This window comes from Nanorana parkeri, unplaced genomic scaffold (genome assembly GCF_000935625.1).
Source record: "Nanorana parkeri isolate BGI_ZX_2015 unplaced genomic scaffold, ASM93562v1 scaffold4365, whole genome shotgun sequence".
Lineage (NCBI taxonomy): Eukaryota > Metazoa > Chordata > Amphibia > Anura > Dicroglossidae > Nanorana > Nanorana parkeri.
Genome location: NW_017310628.1, coordinates 1,195 through 7,940, shown reverse-complemented (window position 1 = coordinate 7,940; position 6,746 = coordinate 1,195). Strand labels below are relative to the sequence as shown.

At 44.6% G+C, this 6,746-nt stretch overlaps 1 non-coding gene across 1 annotated transcript; it reads left to right on the top strand.

Moving 5' to 3' along the window:
• Nucleotides 1-1,569: 1,569 nt before the first annotated feature.
• On the top strand, nucleotides 1,570-1,640 carry TRNAG-CCC. Its single transcript has one exon. It is a non-coding gene; the product is annotated as a tRNA-Gly (tRNA).
• Nucleotides 1,641-6,746: the final 5,106 nt, after the last annotated feature.

The window sequence follows — 6,746 nt, the reverse complement described above, 5'->3', positions numbered from 1 at the left end:
CCACAGCCCAACCCCCCCCCCCCCCCCCCCCAAAAAAAAACTGGAACGCGGTAAAAACGTGTCAAAACACGTCAAAAACGCACTGCACGTATAGCACCGGGTCTGCAGAAAATGCTGTGAACAAGCCCTAACGGTAACAATATCCTGTTGTGTAATATAAAAAAGGTCCTTGCTGGGGGCAATATGGTAGCACACAGGTCTAAAGCTGGTCATATATTCTTTTTTGGGGGGGGATAGGGCCTAGGAGGAATTATCAGATGCAGTCAGTATTTGAGTATTCAGGCAGCTGTGGGTGCTGTGGCTACTTGAATACAGTAGTCGTGGAGATTCCATTGTCCAGCCTGTTCAGCATGGATGGAGGAATCTATTTATGTTCAAGAGAAATGGTGGGATGGCCAGCATTACCCGGACAGTATTTTTATATCAGACCACCTCAGATTTTGGGTGCCCTGGGGTGCAGTGAAGGACATTGAATGGTTTGGGTGGGCACCTGAGTGTATCTACCTTACATTGTTTTCTTCCTATACAGTTTTGTTGCTGCTTCTATCACTGTGATGATAAACTCTCAAACGTTTTTTTTCTTTTTTTTTTATGCAGAAATAGTATTTATTAAGTTTTTTTACAAGCAAGTATAAAAATAAAACAACTTACAAAGTAAAACAACTGGGGGGGGAGAGGGTAGAGGTGATTGCGTGGTCAAGAAGGGTGGATCATGCATTTATGTCAGTGTCTTAAACTCATCCGTTGCTCAAACGTTTTTTTTCAATAAGGAATCCGGATCAAACAAATATACATGGCCCAACAAAATATTGCTTTACATTTTTGGCCAAACACTTACAGTCATCATTTTTCCAAACTGCTACAAATCCCTCAGCTCGGCTTCCCTGAACTTCCTGCCTGGTACAAGATCGCAAGGGGCAGAGCAGGCTCCAGCAGCTGTCCGTCTACTAGCTTGGAGAAGGTGGTGATGGGGGTGGCAATCAAGGAGCAGAGGATTGGATTGTTTGTGGAGACACACACACAGCTTACTAGCACACACAGGGGTGGCTCCATAGGATCCTGCAAGAGATAGGAGTCACCCTAAAACAGAATATCAGGGCCAGTGCTCAGACTAACTGATTCTGCAGGAAACTTTTAAACATGGAGATGCAGCATTGTAATTGATAGTTTGCGGGAGCCTGAGCATTGCACCCACCATCCACTGATCACTGTTGCAATGCTTTGCAGGCCCCAATGCAAAAAATAATACATTCATTGATTAATGTTTTGCAAAAGGTGGACAATGCCTTTTAATTTTTTTTTTTTTAAGTTATGCACTGTGAATGGGAACATGTTACAAATATAACGAAGGCGTTATCCCAATTTAGTGGAAATGCGCTTTAAATGTTTTTGTCTTTAACGGGAGGATGCACTTGGTGTAGCAGCATTGACTGGGTGCAGCTAAAACAAACACATATCCTTGTAATAAACAGACACCTAATAACAAGAAAATATATTTTATAATGTTTAAGGAATTAATGATATACACCCTGTCATTATATACCTGACCGTAGCCCCCCTCTTGCATCTGCGCCGCTGGTGTAGTGGTATCATGCAAGATTCCCATTCTTGCGACCCGGGTTCGATTCCCGGGCGGCGCACGTCTTTTTTTCTCACTGTTGTATTTTCTAAATAACCTTTTTTTTTTTAAATCATTTTACACTGAATCCTCTCTCTTTTTCTTTTCCTTTTTTTTTTAACGTATGATCCCGATTGTTCTCAAACACACAAGTTCCTTTATTTGAATTCGGGACAGGCATTTGCCAGGTCAGCCAGTTTCCGGGGGTCTTCGGCCCGCGCATGCGCCGTCTCCAGTGGTGGCCATCTTGTGGTGACGGCTTGTCTCGCATTGTTCCAGGCCGGGGCGGTGGGAGCCGGGTTGTAACGCTTCGATCTGAGGAGAGAAAGAACAATAAAGAGCCGACCTTCCAACGTTACCGGCAGCTCACTGAGGCAGCCTGAACTTCACCAACAACTCGGATTTTCCCGCCGGGTCCCTTAGGACGGAGAGGGGCCCGGAGTCATGGAGGACGAGCTGCCCAGGACCCTGTGAGTTCCCGCGGCCTACATGTAGTCATTGGTGATGGTGTGGTCGGTGTGCTGTGTTGTATGTCATGGTGATGGAAGGTGGGGCGGTGTACATGTGAGGGGAACAGGTAAGAATTGGGGGGGAGGGTGCTGTGTGGATGGGCTCTGGGCGGCCATTGTCTTATCGGGGTATCCTAATATTAGCAAACAATGACCCTGACCTGAGATTCAGGCCTGCCATCCATTCACATAATCAGCCCCATTCACACCTAAACGACAACGTTATCAGGTCGATTTTGTATTTTTTTTTTCCGCGTGCGATTTTCAAGTGTTTTTTTTTGTTTTGGCGAATGGCAAGCGGTATCTTCTGTGACATCATCTGTCGTCCTCGCGCGATTTAGTCTCCTGCACGCTGCTGCTTGCCATGGTTCTTCTAATGGGCATCAGTGGGGTCATGAAGGTTCTCATGAGGCGGATGAATGCTTCCGCAATATATAAACCCTGTGTGTGTTGTATATACAGTACTGCTGACGCCATTTCTCTGCGCCCCACTTCCTATGTGTTTGTGCATAGTTGAGACGCGTGGCCTTGTTTCCATGGCGGAGGTTTGGGTTTAAAGCCACAGGTGCTCTGCACTGGTGAGTCAAAATGTGAAATATCTGGCTGTAGCAGGAGGCAGTTTGCTGAAGGGCTGGAGAGCGGTACAATAATGAGTGTCTGCAGCAACTGTGAAGCATGGTGGAGGTTCCTTGCAAGTCTGGGGCTGCATTTCTGCAAATGGAGTTGGAGATTTGGTCAGGATCCTCAATGCTGAGAAATATAATCAGATCCTTATCCAGCATGCCATACCATCAGGGAGGCGTGCGATTGGACCCCAATGTATTCTGCAGCAGAACAACAAGCCCAAACATACAGCCAATGTCATTCGGAACTATCGTCAGCGTAAAGAAGAACGAGGAGACCTGGAAGTGATGGTTTGGCCCACACAGAGCCCTGATCTCAACATCATGGAGTCTGTCTGGGATGACATGAAGAGATGGAAGGATCTGAGGCACCCGACATCCACAGAAGATCTGTAGTTCTCCAACATGTACCTAGAACAACCTACCTGCCGAGTTCATTCAAAGACTGTGCAAGTGTACCTAGAAGAAGGCAAAGGAGGTCACCCCAAATATTGATTTGATTTGGATTTCTCTTCTGTTCATTTACTTTACATTTTGTTGATAAATTTAAACGATTCAGACTTTTATTTGTGAAAACATTCTCACTTTACAGCACTTCTTCTGGAAAGAAAGGGAGGGAAGGAGCGCAAGTGACTGGCGCAGACTTTATGGAGGTGTATAGACCAGGGAAAATAACAGTGAATCAGGTGGAAATGGGTGATGGACCCTCACCTCCATAAAGTCTGCGCCAGTCACTTGCGCTCCTTCCCTCCCTTTCTTTCAGTTCAAGAACCTGGAAGAGACAGGTAAGAGGCGATGGGGGGGGGTTATGAGGGTGAAGTTCCTCTTCCCTCCCTTTCTTTCCGTTCAGCAACACACAGACACCCCGATCTAACAACACAAGGAGCTGCATCACGCCCACCACACCCCAACCCCTCCCCCCCAGGAGTCCGCTAACCTATCAGTCTCCTTTTTCTAACTTTCTCTTCCAGGTTCTTGCAGCTTGCCCCCAATGACATGGTGCCAGGTTATCTATCTATCGTGGCAGCAGCACTCTGTAACATGCACAATATGAGTTAAAGGGTATGTTCACTTTCCTAAGTGATTTTGGAAAATAGAATTACTCACTCAAATCTGGCCCCCTCTCCCCCCGCTTAATTGCCGTGCAGCGAACAGCCCTTCCCCTGGGCCGGCGCGGGTGTACTATCTGTACTCCGTACTGCTGTCCTGCGCTATGGATTTTGAATTTTACTGGCAAATTGCGAGCACTCATTGGTCAGTGCAGTCTGGTGGCCCAGGAATGAAAACAACCTGAGGGGGATCTTATTGCAAGTTGACCATTTGGGATCTGGTGGAGAGAAACGTATCGGGAGCCTAAAAAGGAGTATATGGAACGTTAATGGACCATTTTTGTGGTTTAGGGATTCTGGTGAGTGTGCTAGAGGTTGTGCACACGGAGGTGGATCACAGGGAATCGCTTGATATCGGAGGGAATCACAAAGTCACAGTGGATTAGGAACATTTGACTTACCTGCATGAATTATTTGAAATTGATGTTTTAAAGGAACTGTCGCAGTTTTTTCCTAGGTTTGGTCTATACCTATGGACACTATAGAGTGGGAGTGCACTATATGATACCAATTGTATTCATAGATTTTTATATATTGTAGTGATTTCTATTGAATGAATTGACAGCATTTATATAGTTGCTAACACAGCACAAAGGTTCATTTAGAGGGTTGGAGATAGCACTTGGGATATACCTAATCATATATTAGAGGAGCGAGAGTAGATTGTGGTCACCTGACTAATTTTAAGATTAAAAAAGGTATTAAGCTTCCAGGTTTTAATCATTGAAGCCAGCGCAGAATTTGCTTTGCCAGCGATTTATTTGGTGAGTTTATGCTTTACAACTACTTTAAAGGCTGGAAGCAATGCATGATGGGATATGTAGTGTTGAGTAATGTAGATAGCATCACATCAAGCAGCAGGGACAGAGACACAAAGCACACTGGGAATCCAGGAAGATGGTGAAAGTGATGGGCAGACAGAAGGCAGCACTCACTACATAAATATGGATTTTATCATGTAAGCTTTGATTGTATTATCAGAAACAACTCTAGTGTGTATTCCTATTACAATGCTGATATAACAGGAGAGGACACACTGGGACTTTACAACTCCTTTTTAATATTAGAGGATCCTGAAGAAGAAAATTATCGGAAGCTCTTAGGTTTTCCAGAACACTAAACAGTTTTTGTGCTTAAAGGGAAGGCTCCCTCCATGACCGCCATCTAGAGAACAGCACTGTACGCTTGGTATGTTGTGTGACGGCACATGCTAAATGCACGCTATCATGTACTTAACACACTGCTCTGGTGTGAATGGTGCCCACAGTCTAAAGGACTGGTCAGCAATAGCCAGCAGCTATATCTAAATGTTTCTTTCGGCTTGGCCTATTGTTTTAGCACATTTTTCCCAGCAAACATGTTTTGGATTTCCTTTTTTATTTGCTACTCGCAGGCTGTAATAATCATTTCCATAACTATCAGTTCTGGTTTTTGCAGTCATTTTGCTGCTCTAACAATAGACATTTTCCAACATGGACGATGGCCAGCATCATAGTGTGTTTCTGTTCTCTGTAAATAGCAGTTGTTTCATTAAACCATTTTAGTAATTGAGAAAAGACAGAGGAACAGCTGCGGTCCTTCAAACTTGTATTCCATTAAAGGTTTCTATGAACATTTAAAGGCAAGGTCTACCTTTTGGGAAAATAATAAATGCAGCTTTTAGATTGTAAGCTGTCTGGGCCCTCCTAACCTTGTATTGTAACTCTACTATCTTCCTGATATTGTAAAGTGCTGTGAATTGGCGCTAAACAAATCCAGGATGATCATAAAATAAAAATTGTGTAATCCCCCCCTTTTTTCCAATTTTTTTTTTTTTTTTTTAATGGTGCATTTTGGCTGCAAACGTGGAATTACTTTAAATTTCATCTTGTGTAGATTTTCCCATTTTTCCTGGACAGCGCGGCACCAATGGTAATGACTTGTGAGAGCCGTGCTGTCCAGAGCACTGTGAGCCCAGGCCGGCATGGCGATTCTAAAGGTGCCCATACACCTTACAATTGTCGGACGACACTTTTTTCGCCCGATGATCGAATTGTCGTACGGCGGCCCCATTATGCCCCGATTATCGCAAGGTTCAATTAGCCGTAATTAAAGAAAAGCACCTGGACGAATTGCGGTAATCAACCGCACGTATTTTCGTTTGCGCATGAGCAGTGTAGATCGTACGATTTTTGACGTATGTAAACGCCACTAACCTTGCAATAATCGTATGCTCGACCAAAGTTTTCAAACATGCTTGAAATCAAAAGTCGTACGATTGTACAGTAATTGCGGTTGTACACTGCCCACGCACCTTGCGATTATCGGATGAAAACGTGATCGCATACGATTATAGTACGTAGAGCTGCAACAATTATTCGATTAAGTCGATTAAAATCGACGATGGAAAACGTTATCAACTTTTTCCATCGTCGGCTAAAATTCAAATTTCCCGCACGCTGCTTACGCCACGCCCACGTCAGTTAAGCCGCTCGCGCCTACGCTGGTATACCCGCTCACGCGAAGCCGCGCCCACGCTGAGGACATGAGTCTGGCCCTCTCCTCCCAGTGAGCTTCCCAACTCGCCGCTGCCTGCCGAATACGAACAACGCCGCTGCCCGCCGACAACAACGTCATTCAAGGTAAGTCGAGAACGGCCGGGAGCTTTGTAATGTTTCTTGTGTGTTTTTTTTGTTTTTTTTAAAGCGGCACACTGCAGAACATTAGTAGCTATAGAGGAACACCAAATCCCAGCAATAATACATTAAACAGCCTGTATAATGTATTATTGCTGGGATTTGTTGTTCCTCTATAGCTGCTAATGTTGTGCAGTGTGCCGCTGTATTATACATTGGTTTTCTGCATTGCATTGTGCATGGTGTTCTGCAATGTATAATACAGCGTCACA